The sequence below is a fragment of the Pseudochaenichthys georgianus genome, chromosome 9, assembly GCF_902827115.2.
Source record: "Pseudochaenichthys georgianus chromosome 9, fPseGeo1.2, whole genome shotgun sequence".
Lineage (NCBI taxonomy): Eukaryota > Metazoa > Chordata > Actinopteri > Perciformes > Channichthyidae > Pseudochaenichthys > Pseudochaenichthys georgianus.
Window position 1 is genome coordinate 35,972,270 of NC_047511.1, and position 17,285 is coordinate 35,989,554.

General features: G+C 40.8%; 1 long non-coding RNA gene across 1 annotated transcript; it reads right to left on the reverse strand.

The window, feature by feature from the left end:
* Positions 1-1,068: 1,068 nt before the first annotated feature.
* Positions 1,069-7,383, reverse strand: LOC139434435 (uncharacterized). Its single transcript, XR_011643786.1, has 4 exons — positions 7,253-7,383; positions 6,218-6,362; positions 1,469-1,723; positions 1,069-1,273 (listed from the first exon to the last, which is right to left on the reverse strand). It is a non-coding gene; the product is annotated as an uncharacterized lncRNA (long non-coding RNA).
* Positions 7,384-17,285: the final 9,902 nt, after the last annotated feature.

Consider the following 17,285-nt stretch of genomic DNA (forward strand, 5'->3'; position numbering starts at 1 on the left):
AAAAATCTATGGACAAATTCTATAGAAAATTTCTGTAGAATACTACAGGATTTTTGCGGATATACTATAGAAATTGCCTACGTGTTTTACTATAGATTCTGGGAAATAATCTATAGAATACTATAGTATAGAAAATATACACTGTGTATATGGTTTTTTTGTAGAAAATAGTCTATAGAATCCTATAGAAAACCCCATGGATGCTTTCTATAGAACTGTTCTGGAGAATACCATAGAATTTGTGACCTATATTCTATAGAATCTATTGATGTTTCTATAGAATTTCTGTAGAATATACTGCAGAATATTGGCAAATATTCTATAGAATTTACCTATGGATTTTACTATAGATTCTGCAAAATAATCTATAGAATCCTATAGAACATTGCTATTGTTTTCTATAAAATTTATAACATTAATTTACGGGAATTGTCCTTAAAGATTTTACAGGTTTTGCATGTATCTGCTCTTTTTACAGTCAATAACGTTTAATAAAAGTACAGCACTAAAACTTCTACGCGCAAAAAAACCGGAAAAAACGGTCAAATGACTGGCAGCAGGCTGCCAAACAAAAACCATAAAATTAAAGTAAAAATACTTTAACTGAAATAAAGTGCAAAAGCAATTAGTATACAGAAATTGTCCTTAAAGATTTTAGAGGAAACTTTCCTCTCTTTTCAAAATCCATTGTCTTAAAATGTTACATTAAAATACCTTAAATAAAGTTCTGATGAGAAAAACAGTTTTTTACATTTTCTTTTATTAGATTAGATCAAACACTAAAATAAATACAGAACCTAAAGAGCTAGAATACTGTTATTTTACACTTTTTTCTAACATATTGCAATCAAACAACAACATCACAAAATGACATCACAAAATGTTCTGTAGGAAACAATTACTCTGAAAACTTAAAAATATTTGTAGAATTATAGTACAACTAATGAATACAGCATTTCATATTTAAACATAATTTATAAACAGTAGAAACAAAAAGTAAGTTGAATTTTTTAAGATTACTTTGAAACATTCTCAACTGAAAATAACAGAAATGGCAAAATGGCGACATATGTTCACATTGTCAATTTGAAGGAGCAGTGTGCAGGATTTAGTACGTCTAACAATGGGGATGTAGGTTCCAACCAATGGATAACTTGTTCACTCACCCTCCTATCCCAAGTTTGTAGGATAATGTATATTGGCTGGAAAAAACTTGAGGCCAAATCATGTTGCCTCTGTCCATTCTGTGCTACTGTAGACGTGGCAGTGCAACCTAGAGGACAAAAAGATCAGAATTAGAAACGGGTTTATTGCCAGGTATGTTCACACGTATGAGGAGGTGTCGTACATACAAATAATTTTTTTTAAAAACTACACAGATAGCGAACTATATTAAGAAATAGAATGCAATAAATTATAGAATATAAAATATGGGCAGTAAGCAATATTTAAACATTGCATTATTTACCATCCTGTGATCTCCATGCAGAGTCTGCGTTGTGGCTGAGGTAAAGTGTCAGTGGGGGGGGCGGGCCTTGTTGAGGTGCCGAGAGGTTCTGGTCCTGATGGAGAGAGGTTTTGGTCCTGATGGAGAGAGGTTCTGGTCCTGATGGAGAGAGGTTCTGGTCCTGATGGAGAGGTTCTGGTCCTGATGGATTGTGTTGAAGGCAGAGCTGAAGTCCACAAACAGGATCCTGGCATAGGTTCCTGCTGTGTCCAGGTGCTGGAGGAGGAAGTGAAGTGATAACTATTAGTAAACCATAATGATGGATGTTATTATCAGGGCATTGATTATTTCATAAGTTTAGAAGGGGGGAACATAGTCTAACAACAGTTAGCTTTTGTTAATTTTACCTCGAGACAAACTTGTGAGACTTGTTTCTGAAATCCCTTTCTCTTAAAGTGAATAAATAAAACAATGGAGGTGACCCTAAAACTAACCACTGGATTGCTTGTCTAACATGACCTAGTCCATAAGTGAGGTAAGGGTGGGAACAATCAAACACACCCTCCCAGGCACTACGTCAGGGGTGCCCAACCAGTCGATCGCGATCGGGGAGATTCCCAGTCGATCGCGAGATGTGTCTAAAAATAGAACAACAATATTCAGTTGTATCGTTAATGTCCTATAACATAATCTTCCTGTGCCAGATTAATGCACTTGAACGCATCAAAGCTTTGTGATTGGCCGGTGTGACCCCATGTGTCGGGGCGTGGCTGGTGGGCAGTGCACTAGTTCGCTAACGTTGTCCGTGTCAACACCATGTCAACACCAGACAGTCCGCACACACACAAGACCGCAAATCATGGCAGAAGCAAAACATATATAATTTTCACTCCGAGTGGGAGGATGATTATTTGTGTATCTATTCCAATTCAAAGTCCATCTGTCTCATCTGCAATGTGAGCGTGGCTTTATCGAAGAAGGGTAATTTAGGAGCGGCATTTCAAAACAGTGCCCAAACGCTACGAGACGGAATTCCCTCCTAATTCTGCCCTACGCTCCAAAAGGGGAGGGGCCTGAAAGGACCGCTAAATGCACAGCAGTCCATTTTCACCAGGCCCAACAACAAGAGCAAGGCTGCTACCATAGCATCTTATCGTGTCAGTCACGTTCTTGCGAAACACATGAAGTCTTCCAAAGACGGCGAAGTTGTGAAAGACGCATTCCTGGAGGCTGCCGATGCGTAATAAAAATAACAGCAGCATTTCAACAGGTTTTTGATATAATAAAAACTCAAGTTAGATACCGTTATTAATCAGCTGTGAGTTTGAGTTTGTTTGAACTTATTAATTATAATTATTGTACAAAATGGTATAAGAATGCAAATTTAAATTGATTATAGTCTATTATCAATTCAGGTTAAGAGACTAGTGTTGCTTGCATCCTATTTTAAAAGGCATTTCTTTTTATAATCTACTAATATGTAACAAAAAAAGGGTTTGATTCTATTAATTTTGTCTTTTTTATTGCACTTTGGCAGCAGATTCCTGTGTAGCTTCAGATCTGAGTTGTCTTATTAGTAGGGGTGTAACGGTTCACAAACATTTCGGTTCGGTACGTACCTCGGTTTTTTTGGTCACGGTTCGGTTCGTTTTCGGTACAGCAGAATTTTTTTTCACAAAACAAAACATATATATATATATATTTTTTTTTATTATTATTAAACTGTGAATAATGTATTCACTCAAATAAATACAAAATATAATAAAATAAACATTAAGGTACAGCATTTCGATGAACTGAAATAATCTGTATTTGAACTTTACTGTACAAGTACTCACAAAACATAAACTATTAGTTTTGGGTTTTTAATTATTATTAAAACTGTGAATATTCACTCAAATAAATACAAAATATAATCAAATGAACATTAAGGTGCAGCATTTCGATGAACTGAAATTATCTGTATTTGAACTGTACTGCACTAGTACCTAAGCAGCCAGCTTGACATTAGGACTTGCTTGTCATTGTATTTTCATGTTGTTTAAAGAAAGATGTACTTGTCCACATTGCTTGCCGAAAGGGCAGATCTGCTGGCACTAACAATGTCTCCTGCTGTGGAGAACACCCTCTCGCTAGGGACAGAGGTAGCAGATACAGCCAGGTAGCGCTTTGCTAACATGGCAACATAAGGATATTTAGCGTTTGTAATAGCTTTGGCTCGGTCTGAACTTTTTGCGAGTGGTGGAGGCTTACATGCTAGAGGGAGTTGGGTTTGCACTTCAGTCTTTTTTCTTTTGGTGCCGGTTATATTCACGTTCGGGTGATGCCTTTTCAAGAGTGTGCAAGTTTGATGTATTGCCAGCCGCGTAACCAATGTTAGTCGAACAATGCCGACAAACAGCTTTGGTTTGCTCCACCTGTCTTTGTCCGTCATCCTTGTACGTAACTGCGAAACCAAAATGTTCCCAAACCGGAGACTTCAATGATGCTGGAGGATTTTCGAGCTCAACTTTATCTGCGTTCGCCATTAATTTTCGACAGTTCCTCAAATTACTGTCTAAATTTGAACGCATCCCTCTGACCAGCTCCCATAGCATGCCCTCTCATCCAATGAAATGACTTGCTCGCTCTATGACGCGATGAGCCCAATGTGAGGAAATTACTCTGAATGCTGCGACGCAGCACCTGAGCTTACTTCCAAGAAGTTGTTCACGTTCTCAATTTTTTACATTTAACGTTATATTCGTTCGGTACACACGTGTACCGAACCCAAGGGCCCGTACCGAATAATTTCGGTACGGGTACGTGTACCGTTACACCCCTACTTATTAGTAAGCCTAATTTATACTTTTGTAGCAACACTATTTTTATATAATGGCAAAGAAAGGGTTCAGAGTCTTTTCTTTGTCCCTGTGTCATATGTGGCAGCACTGTTCAATGTTTCTTGAAAACATTACCCGCTGTAGTATGTGACGTGTGAATAAACTCCAACTCTGTATCAACAACACTGTGTGTAACTTCAGTTAAATACTTGTATGTGTGTAGATTAGAAAGAGGTAATTATAAAAGGATCTGCAGTATTTTATGAAGTATTAATCGTACAAAGGTCAGTTTTATACAAGTAGAAGTGTGTATTTACCTGGTAGTAGGCTGTCAGTAATAGCTACGCCTCTCTATTTGGACTGGTAGATCTCGGCAGACTGGCAACTTTAAAAGTAGCTCTCGGTTCAAAAAAGGTTGGGCACCCCTGCACTACGTGTTAGCGAAGTACAACTGGGATTTCGAAGAGGAAGATATGCTTGCTCAATTCTTAATAATAAAGAAAAACCAACAAATTGAGCACTTCAGTTTTCATTAGCAGCGCCTAGCTCCAGCTGTGGCACTTCGGTCAATACCAATAATGCCCCTTTCACACCAGCGCCTACTCAGCTCCGGCTCAGCTAGAGCCTGAAAAGCGCCGGGTTTTCCTGTTCACACCGCAGCGGCGCTGGCTCTTAGCTCCGGAATCCGCTTCATTTCCAGCTCCAAAAAATTGTCGGTCCAGAGGCAAGAGCTTTGGAGCTAAGAGGCGACGTCGCTTACGTCTCTCTTACGTCGAGGCGTGCAGGAAACTAAAGCCACCTCCCCTGAACATGGGTCGACTGTCATGCCTGCCTACAAGCAGTAGTGCCTATAAACACACTTTATAAAGTCAGGCAACACTAACCAGGCTTCGTGTGGTTCTGTTTATTTGTACCTTACTTTGACCATCCGTTCACTGTTATCGATCATCAGACGTGTTGTTTTGTATTATTGCAGCTATCGGATGCAAGTAGTCAGTTTCGCTTCGGTTGCTATGCTAACATCACCCGTTTTATACCAGAGAAACTTTCATAACAGCGTTGTGATACCAAACAGTGTCAATTCAGACTGACACACATTCACTTAGGCTAAGGGGAACTGGGGATATGCATCAGCTGCTTGTGTGAGTCGGACAGCGAATACTTTAGAGCGGCCGCTGCAGTGCGAGCTAACGGGAGCTAACCGGGAGCTAACGGGAGAATAAACTCCCGTGGAAGAGCAGCCAGCACTGCAGCTGTCGGTAAATGCTGCAGAAACACATTAATAAACAATGAACCACGGCACTCTGGAGCAAAGTATAAGGTTGGAGAAGTCGTTATTCAATTTATTCTGGCTTCGTGTGATTAAAAGCAACACGATCATCGACCCGACGCAGTTGTTGTTGTTGTGAGCGCCGTAATGGCTGCCGTTGGGGAGCAAATCAGCGATGTAAACGGTGACGTCATGACGCAGCAGGGGCAGCTCTGGAGCGCCAGTGGGCGGTGTGAACAGAGCGGGAGATGAAAAGGGAAACCGGAGCTGAACCAGAAAAGCTCCCGCTCGGAGCTAGAAACTGAAAAGCGCTGGTGTGAAAGCCGCATAACAGTCCATTTCCTTAAAATGGTACATATCGATGAATCTATATTTTCATCTTCAGGTGATTAAATCTGCATAATGTCCCTGTACAATAAGATTCGAGCATTTTGTAATCCAGTGAGGAAATTCAAGACCAGTAAATATTGATTGATTAAACAACACTAAATAAAATGTTAGTGCTTTCTTCAAACTCAGACTCTCTGCTGCGGCTGTACTTCAAAGACAAAACAATTGTCTTATGATCTTTGTTGAACAAGGTCTGATTGTCCTGTACATGTACAATGTGGGGTATTTTTAAATACTTTACTAAACCACATTCAATACTATGTTAGACACAAGTTAGTTATTACTCACATATCAAAGTCTTTTCATCTCCAAGATGGAAGAATAGCTGGGTGCTGCCTGGAGAGACTGATGAGGGACACAGGCTGGCGTCAGCAGCTTTCCACACAAAGCCATCACATCTTCTCTTCCATAGTCCTCGCTGTCCACTGGTGCTCTGTCAAAAGAGTGAACATCACAGCCGTCATGTTAACCCTTTGTTACACAACAACATACAACCAACATGTGTCAAAAGTGACCCGAATTAGTTTTAATTGTAAATATCTTTGCAATAAATTACTTTAACCATTCAGGATTCCAGGTATTCCTCAATTAACCTGTTTTGGATCAACACCAATTTGTATTTTTCCCTTTCTTACTTTTTGAATAAAAATAATGTTTGTATCACTACACTTCTAAGGCACAACATGGGTCAAACATTACCCGTATTCTTTTTGCTATGTTATTTCATGCATGGCTGAGTGTTTCTTTACTATACATTTTCAAAATTAATTAATTTTAGCAGTGATTTGGACCTAGCGTGTATGATGTAGTAATACAAAAAGTATTTTAGTTCACACAGTGTGACATTAGCTAGTCATGTTAGCTTGTAATATATAGAGCAGAGCTAACTAGCAAGTTAGCCAAACGTTGGCGGTTAGCTATTTAAGCTGTTACTGAACATTAACAAACTAGATTCCGCTATAAGAAAGCTGTGAAACTTTACATTAAACTTGGCGACAACATTGTGACACCCCGCTGCATGTTTATGTGTAATTCTCCGGTGTTGGAGATGAGAGGGTGGGGGGGGGGGCAGCACTGCAATAAACTGTAAGCTAACGTTAGCAGCCACCTGTTAAACCAGGTTTCCCGGGCGCAACATCTTGCAAGAAACAGCATGTCAGGGCTTCTTAACATTTAACAACCTATTAATGATGAATACCAACTTAACGGGAAGAAACTCAGCTAACTAGAAGAAGAATCGTAACCTTAAATAAAAAAAAAAACATTCACAAACTAAGGATTATCTAAATACATATTTAACTCCATTACAGTTGCAGGACTCACCAGATCTCAAGTCTTCTGTTCTTTGTTGACGTCCCGATGCTCATATTTAACGTGTAAAACGATCCCGATATAAATCCATAAAATCCTGCAGCAGACATACAGACAGCTGTAGCTCGCAGGAGGAGACCCACTCAAACTGACGTGGATGTTTCAGATGTGAACGACAGGCGCGGACAGTTCTCATTGGCAGGTTTCTTCGATGACGTTTATATTAACCAATCAGGAGTGTTGTGGACTCATTCCAAACATGCCTGACTTGTCTGCCGTGTTTTGGCTGAATTCTATTTCAATTGCCGTAGCTCTGGCTGTCGGCCAGAATCCGAAAACCATACATTATACTGTAAAACTAAGGCTTATTACTGTATATTGACCAATGGGAGAAAAAAAAACAGCAACATAAATAAAACAAGGATAACTGTGACTTGTTGAGTAAATAACAGTGTGTGTTTTAAACCTTGATCCTCCCTGCAGAAATGTCTCCACTTTCTATAATTTTTTTTTTTTTTAATGATATTGTCAACTGTAGATGTTTACAATATAGTAAGTTAGGAATTTAATGAGAACATATTTATTTACTTTTGTTTCAACATTGGATATTTTGTGTTTGTGGTGGATTCAATCGAATATTGAGAAAATTATGTATGTAAAAAGGTTTTAATTACATTTTACGTTTTTTTTAGTTGATGCTTTTTTTTTACAGTTTTATGATTACCTTAAAATTACAAAGAAAATCTTAAAGTCTTATAATAGTAATACACTTTTATATTACGAGTTACATATTTAATTACAGATAATACTTTTTATTTGATGTACATCTGCATTTATTTTCTGAAAGTGCAAAAATACTGTAAATATTATATAGTACATTTACTGTAAAAAAAGGAAATAAACGTTATTTGTGGTTATTGTCAAAATACTGAAAATAATGTTTTGAGTTAATATCTGCCATTTTACAGGATTTTGCAAGTTATTTAAAAAAACATGATAATTACTATAAACATTTACAGTTATTTCCTGTAAAATTACGATCTTTTTTTACAGTGTATAATAGACTGCAAAACAGAGTAGAGTACTGCAGACTCCAATGAGTTGTTTATAACAGACTCACACTAACAATAGATATTGTTATATGCAGAGATGGGGTCGTTACTAAAAAAAAGTAATATATTACATATTACTTTAAAAAAAAGTAATATATTACACTACTTCGTTACTATCTACATAAAGTAATTCGTTACTTTACTCGTTACTTTACTCGTTACTTTACTCGTTACTTTACTCGCAGGGCCGGCCCGCCCCTCCCTACAGGCAGATCACGCAGACTGCTAAAGTTTCAAATATTCTCTTTAGTTCAGTTTCCATTGTCGCATAAGACTGATCCAGATCCTGAATGTTTTCCTATCTGACCATGGCTGTCCTCTGTCTCCTGCTATCTGACCGTGGCTGTCCTCTGTCTCCTGCTATCTGACCGTGGCTGTCCTCTGTCTCCTGCTATCTAACCGTGGCTGTCCTCTGTCTCCTGCTATCTGTATATTTTGCGCAGTCTATCTCTGCTCACGCTGTTGCGTCAGCTTGTTCTCCTGCGTGTTGGCCATGTGTTGCACTGGAGCCAGACTTCAGCCGAGCACGTACGAACTGCGCATGCGTGAGTGGCAATAACTCTCCTTACCAGCAGGCAGCGGTAGTGTGTATTCGTCATTAAAAAAACAAGCAACAACCGGAAAACAGAGAAGAAGAACTACGTGTGTGTGATATAAATAAACAACAGCTATGTGCGTTAGCTTCACCTAGCATGTGTTCTTTGCAGGTGTTTGTTGAGGTTTGATTATGACTGATTTTAGAAAGTAACGAAGTAACGCGTGTCGGGGCAATGTTAGTAACTGTAGTGTGATTACTGGATTATAAAAGTAGCGCGTTACACTACTCCGTTACCGACAAAGTAATATTATTACAGTAACGCGTTACAAAGTAACGCGTTACACCCAACTCTGGTTATATGTCACTTAGCTTTAATCTCCAGTTGTAACAGATAATTAGTTACATAACAAAAGTGATCAATGTATAGATACAGATGCAGTCACAGAAATTCTGGAGCATTTACATCAGATTACAAGGACGGTGACATTCATTCAGTTTAGAGTTCCATTCCAATATGTTGTATGGTTGTATATGGTTATGTATAGACCTCTGCAGCTCATTCAGAATGCAGCGGCTCGTCTGGTCTTCAACCTTCCTACATTTTCCCACACCACTCCGCTCCTCCGCTCCCTTCACTGGCTTCCGGTAACTGCTAGAATTCACTTCAAGACACTGGTACTTGCGTACCATGCTGCGAATGGATCTGGCCCTTCCTACATCCAGGACATGGTTAAACCGTACACCCCAGCACGTGCACTTCGCTCTGCATCAGCCAAACGACTCGCTGCACCCTCGCTGCGAGGGGGACCCAAGTTCCCATCAGCAAAAACACGTGGGTTTGCTATCCTGGCTCCAAAATGGTGGAATGAGCTCCCCATTGAAATCAGGACCGCAGAAAGCTTACACACCTTCCGGCGCAGACTGAACACTCATCTCTTTCGACTCCACTTCGAGCAATAGAATGACTAACAAAGAACTGCTAACAGAGCACTTATATACTAATAAAGGACTGGCTTATCTATAGCCAGTTGAGTAGCACTTGAAACGATTGGCTCTTTGAAACCTGATGTTCTTATATGATTCTGTTTTCTTCAAGGTTGTGTCTTCCTGGTCGAATGTACTTATTGTAAGTCGCTTTGGATAAAAGCGTCAGCTAAATGCAATGTAATGTAATGTAATGTATAGGTTACATAATTTAATTGGGCACATAATCCAGTATACAGTTGTAAAGATTTCAAAGGGACCCATACAGCTTTTGCAAAGCAGCTCAGTTCCACAAAATGATGTAGATTACTATGATTTTCTCTATTCCAATTTAAAGACGAGTTTTATAGAATTCTATAGAATTCTATAGAATTTAGTATAGGTTGCATCAGAGAGAACATGTCATGCATGTTTTCTTTGAATGCTATAGATTTCTACAAATTTCTATAGATTTCTACAGATATGTCATGAGTCGGTTCTGTCCTATAGAATTCTTTAGATTGTTATAGTTTTAATTATAGAAGTTTATAGAAAAGTACACATTTATAGTATTCTACAGAATGATCTAGATATTTCTATAGTATTCTATAGAATTCTTTAGCATGGCTTACAAATATGACTATGTTCTATAACATGCTATAGATTTCTACAAGATTCTATAGGATTTTATAGATTTTTTTGCTAAGGGATATTATGATATTATATGATCGATGATCTGATTGATGATGTAATATGAATGATAAGTGCGACACGTCGGCGTCTTCTCTGCATACGGCAGTTTAAACTGTATTTCCTTTATCCTGTAATATGACTTGAGAGATTTAAACTCCGCACACTGAGTTGATCTCTTTTCTATAGGCGCCGGAGGCGGGCAGCGTCAGGTAAAAGAAGTTATTTAGCCTTCTCAAACCTGAGCCTCACGCGCCGCCTATGGGGGATGTGCTAGTGACTTATCCGACCGGCCCACTTCGGTACCGGCCCATCGGGATTCGTCCCGATGACCAGTCCGCCACTGCACCCAGCCCACGTAAACTGTCAACGGGGGGAGCCTCGCTGCGGGGAAACGGTGGACCTAGTGTCCCGATCGGAGTGGGAATAATAATAATAATAATAATCCGTGCATTTTATCCATTAATTTCCCCAACATTGTGGTAAAAAAAAACACACATTTAATCCATGTTGGTGTACTACAACTACAAAAAGCATCGGTTTGTTTTCTCATCAGGAAATGCAGACCGGCACAAACAAACGATTTTTAATCATCATCCTCACGATCATTTAATGTATCATACGTTCGCCAAATTGACATGAAAGCACTAATAAATGTAGTTTCATCCACTTGAGTTTACAACTACAAAAATAATCGGTTTGTTTTTATATCACATCCGACGGGAGGAAATTCAGCAGCTCTCACTACCGATGTTTAATCCTAATGTAATCATCATCTTCACCACGATCATCTATGTTTATGTTTGCCGAATTGACATGAAAGCACTGACAAATATGAATATACTTCAGTCAACTTCATTAAAACGTTATTAACATGCCTCATCTCAGTAATTCACCATTTCTACGCATGACAACACACTTTGTCCGTGTTTGGCTCTCTCGCCGCACAGTGAAGCGTTCCCGCATTGACGTCACTTCCGGCTTCCCCCAAAACTTCAAAATGAGTCTAAGGAATTTCCCCGCGATGTTCGAAATTATTGATATTTATCGGAACGGTATCGCTTTTTCTTTTTTAAACTGACGGTTCGAGATGACTAGTAGCCCAATATTTCATTGCACAACAGTTGTTGGGATGCTGTCATAGGCTCTTTAAAAGGACCATGGCCATGCCAGTGGTTTTGCATCTTCCAACCCATTTTGTTACAGTTTATGTTAATACCAATATTTTGCTCAAAACTTGGTGTTTTATAAAGATCCATAAAATTGAGTACAACATGAGGATTTACTTAAAAACAGCAGTAAACTTGCTTGAGATAGATGCTTTAATCCCCGATTAATCCCCATCGTCTACGGCCAATTTTAAATTATGTGTGGGACTTTGTAACAATGTCAGTCGGCTGATTATAATAACTCAATGTCTTCGTATGGATTTTACTGACACTGTTGTAGCAATGCAATACAATGGAGAAACTTGTATGGCTAGGAAACAGGAAAAAATTGACATGTATTAAATATTTCAACAACAGGTTGGAGAACAAACACATAAATGAATCCTGGCATGTCTATTTTTAATGTCCTTTTAGTAGTGCTTGGGTTATATTGGCAAGATTGACAGTGCACATCGATTTGAATGTCTTCACTGCTTTACCGGATAACAATATAGCAAGTTTGGCAAGAGTATAAGCAAAACTCTGATGTAATAGCTGTCACAAGAAATATCCAATAAGCAGTTTGAAACCCTTCTCTGTGAAACCCATTGCTGCACAGATAGTAAAGCTCTTTGGATTTGAAATGTTGGATTATAGGTGCGTAGACTTGACTACTGCTCACGGTTTTTAGTTTTTAAGATTCAGAGTTTGAAGCTCTGTTTAAGGTGCAATTGTCAATGATATCTGGAGAAACAAATATCACACTAGCAGGTTTATGCATCTCCTGGTATGCTCTTTTTATGACAAACTCTCCTCTTTTCCACTTTCTTAATAAAGGAGACTTAGTGCCTGTCTTTTCTCTGTATGACTGTGGCATGGCAATCTCAATGTGTTACTTACTTTGTTATGGTTACCCAGACTCCATTAGTTTACCTCAAACACTTGTCAAATGAATCCATTGCTGCTTCCAGTTAAATCTCTCGATGTATGCAGACTGTGGGCCATTTGTTTTTGTGAGGTGTGACTCAGATACACGTATGCTGCTCTGAGTCATGTGCACTAGCACTTTTGGTGTGTAATCTGTCAGTTATGCTGCGTGTGATTGTGTGTGTGTGTGTGTGTGTGTGTGTGTGTGTGTGTGTGTGTGTGTGTGTGTGTGTGTGTGTGTGTGTGTGTGTGTGTGTGTGTGTCAATTTCACAAAAACCCTTTTTGTTAAATGTTTACAACAGATGACTAATATAGTTATAAGAAATGATGATATCTCTCTGCATTAATGTTTCTCCAAAATATAGAGTTTTCCAAATGTTAATGCCTTTCAAGATCCCCTATTATACTGTGTTTCATCAATATATTAGATGTCTCAGATACATACAAAACATATCTCTGAAGTGTTTGGGCCATAATCCCCTCTGTTTCAGCCCTGTTTCCAAAGTGCTGATTCTCTGTCTGTTACTTTAGATGAAAATAAGGAGCCACTCCCCACGCCCCTCTGAGAGAGATTTGGTTAAAAAGAACACAATGGTGCTCTAGGAGGAGATTCAGGTGATAAGGTGGGCGGGGTTACCTTGGTTGGTGATTGGCTAATGGTTACACAAGCCAAAAAATCGTTATGACATCATAAAGTGGCCAAAATCTCATCAGATCATTTTCAAACAGGTTTTTATATAAATGGATCAGGACAAAAAGTGAGTGAATCTTTTTTCCTGAATCTTTCAGAATCTCTTTACACACATGTTTATGTATAAAATACATGAACAAGTGGATTTTGCACAATAGGTGACCTTTAAGTAATAAAGGTATGTCTTATCTTAAGCGATTTAAATTGATATATGTATTTATTTTATCTACTCAAACAAAAACGTAATTATGGTTGAGGACATTATCCAGGCTCCTAAAGCTGAACAACCACCATCGACTATGTCACAATCTGTCTGTATTGTATTTTGTCTTGTCTTTTTCTGTCTTTTGTTTCATGCTTTATTTTGAAAGGTCTTCACCTCCTGTCTTGCCTGTTTCTGTCTGTGTTGTGTCTTGTTTAAATCTGTCTGTGGTTCCCTGTCGTTAGTTTCCCTGGTGTGTCTAATTTACCCGATTGTGTTCACCTGGTGTCCCTGTGTTTTCTCCTCCCTCCTCACCTGTGTCTTGTTTGTATGATTAGTCTTGTGTGTATTTAAGTTCTGGTTTTTCTGTCTGTCTTTGTCGGTTCGTCTTGTGTCATGACTAGTTCGCCGGTGAGTGTTCTGGTTTGTCTTTGTTTATATCCCTAGCCTTGAAATAAAGGAGTTTTTTCAGTTTATATCTGCATTTGGGTCCTGCTTCCAACATACATTGTAACATTACGAACCGACCAACAAATGGACCCAGTAGATGATCCATGGGAGGTAGAATTACAGCATTTTACCTTCTATCTGGCTTGCTGCTTCGATTGGTGGAAGGGAGCGTCCAGTGTTCGGCAGAAGAGGGCCGCTCTGGTAGAGGCGCACCGGTTGGCAGCAGAGAAACTATGTTTTGTTGAATTCTTACCTGACTGGATTTTGGACTTCCTTGAAACGGCCTGCTAGCCCCAGGCATGCTAGCTCCATGTCTCCCAATTCCCAACCTGGCACCATACGCCTTGGTGGGTTCCGCCTGAAGTAAACCCGTGCTTCTTCCCCAGTTCCTGCTCCTGTCCAGGAGTTGTATTCCGGAACTCGTCTGGCTTATGGAGGTCCACGGAGTATTCAGGCGGCTGCTAAGAGGAGTCGTCGCAAGGCCAGGCTAGCAGCCCGAGCCCCAGCAGTCATGGTTCCGGCTACAGAACCGGCCCACACAGCCATGGTTCCGGCCCCAGTTCTGGCCCCAGCAGCCATGGTTCCAGCCCCAGTTCTGGCCCCAGCAGCCATGGTTCCAGTCCCAGTACAGGCCCCAGCAGCCATGGCTCCATGCTCCAGTACCGGCCCACGCAGCTTTGCTTCCATACTCCATTACCTGGCTTACACAGCCAGGGTCCAGGCTTCCGCTCCGCGCCGAACAGCCATGGTTCCGGTTCCAGTTCTGGCCCCAGCAGCCATGGTTCCGGCCCCAGTTCTGGCCCCAGCAGCCATGGTTCCAGCCTCAGTCCTGGCCCCAGCAGCCATGGTTTCGACTCCAGGCCCTCGTCTTCGGCCGACGCCAGCTCCCCGTGTCCTGTCGGCGTACCGGCCGACTCCAGCACCTCGTCTCCTGCTGGCTCTCCAGCCGACGCCAGCTCCCCGAGTCCTGTCGGCGTACCAGCCGACTCCAGCACCTCGTCTCCTGCTGGCTCCCCAGCCGACGCCAGCTCCCCGAGTCTTGTCGGCGTACCGGCCGACTCCAGCACCTCGTCTCCTGCTGGCTCCCCAGCCGATGCCAGCTCCCCGTGTCCTGTCGGCGTACCGACCGACACAAGTCCCCTCTCAAGTCCCCTCTCAAGTCACCCCTCCAGGTCCTACCCGAGTCCCCTCTCAAGTTCCTACCCGAGGCCCCTCTCGAGTTCCCTCTCGAGTCTTCTCTCGAGTTCCCTCTCTAGTTCCCTCTCGAGTCTCCTCTCCAGTTCCTTCTCAAGTCTCCTCTCGAGATCCCTCTCTCTCGAGTTCCCTATCGAGTCCCCTCTCAAGTCACCTCTCCACCCACCCTGCTTGAGGTTTTGGACTTTTGTGTTCTTTTTTTGGGACGTCTGGGATCCGTCCCTTGAGGGGTGCGGGGTACTGTCACGATCTGTCTGTATTGTATTTTGTCTTGTCTTTTTCTGTCTTTTGTTTCATGTTTTATTTTGAAAGGTCTTCACCTCCTGTCTTGCCTGTTTCTGTCTGTGTTGTGTCTTGTTTAAATCTGTCTGTGGTTCCCTGTCGTTAGTTTCCCTGGTGTGTCTAATTTACCCGATTGTGTTCACCTGGTGTCCCTGTGTTTTCTCTTCCCTCCTGACTTGTGTCTTGTTTGTGTGATTAGTCTTGTGTGTCTTTAAGTTCTGGTTTTTCTATCTGTCTTTGTCGGATCGTCTTGTGTCATGACTAGTTCGTCGGTGAGTGTTCTGTTTTGTCTTTGTTTATATCCCTAGCCTTGAAATAAAGGAGTTTTTTCAGTTTATATCTGCATTTGGGTCCTGCTTCCAACATACATCGTAACAGACTACATGATTGTGAGTTCACACAACTGGAGTGAAGTTGTCTAACTGCGGAGACTCTCCCACAGTCTTCTGCAGCTGTGGCTAACATGGAGCCATACACCCACATGCCCCCCGGTGAGTGCTTGGCTGCTAAGTGAAAGAAGAAAGCAAACCATCAGATGGAAGAGGTGAAAAAGGAGACCGAGAGAAAAGCAGAAACAAATGTCTGCTTGTGACACAGCAGAATATAATGATGTAAAGTAGTTCAATTTGTGTGTTCATGTTAAGATAACACAGGTCTTATATGATGCCTTAATATAGCAAAACAAATATTCACTATTGTTCTAAGGAATGATTTAGAGTTGTCGTCCCTAAACTAGATAACATTCCAAAATAAAGTTCAGCCAAATCAACTTACAAGGACCATTTGAATCAGTGCTGCTCTACTTTCTTGAAGTAGACATACAGATATTTGAAACAAATGTGACTTTCAGTATCAAGAACCCAGGCACTCGTATGAGAAATACAACACAAGTTGTAAAAAATTAAGGACAATGTACATGTCAGTGATTTATTATCCACTGGGCTGTGAAGAATCATTTGAAGCTGTTGGGTTTCTTTAGTGCTGTTTGTGTCGAAGATCGCAGATTGATGGTTTTGACCAAAACCCAGTTCCACAACGCTGCATCCACTGCCGCCCTGTCCACCATTCAACCACTGCACAGAAATAGCATATAGAACGGCCAGAGAAGCCAAGTGAAAGCCACCATGTGTGAAACAATCTCTGCTCAGGATTTGATGACGGAGAAAATCCATTACAAAACTCAACATGAAACATGCTCTTTCTGTGCCTCCCTGATCTAATGTTGAGAAGGGACTGTGACACACCAGCTGCATGGCTTCATAACTGCTCTGCTCACGTATGTACACTTTTGATTTCTCATCCCACCCAGACCTTCTTCACCATCTTCATTATTTCATCTTATTACCAGGAGCGAAAAGCATATTATCCCCACGTCATCTACAAAATAGTTTCCAAGTCTTATCACGTGGGTGCAGATAATGAGGAACACATGTTTGGCGCTGGCTAATGTGAATAAGGCTAACAGGGGATAACCCATGCATGTTCAGCTTTGACCTTTTCTTGTACAGCCTTATAGAAAGGTTTATATAAGAGGCACCCAAAGGTCCTGACCGTCACTTTGCTGAACACATCCTTTCCTTGTGCCTCTGATAGCTCGGGACCCAAAAACCCGCTAAGTTTTAATAGGAATAGTACCATCCGTCCAAGAGCTGGGAGCTCAGGCTGCAGAGATCCAGCTGTGAATGCGCTCATGGCCATGAGACTTGGCTCTGACTCAGCAGACCCATGAAGAAGTCTCTGGGTGGGACTCCTCTGAGTCACAAGACATTCAATATACATCTACATAGGCCAGTACATTCTGTACTCTCAAATGTGCTTGCATACAGATGCATACGATTATACAGTAT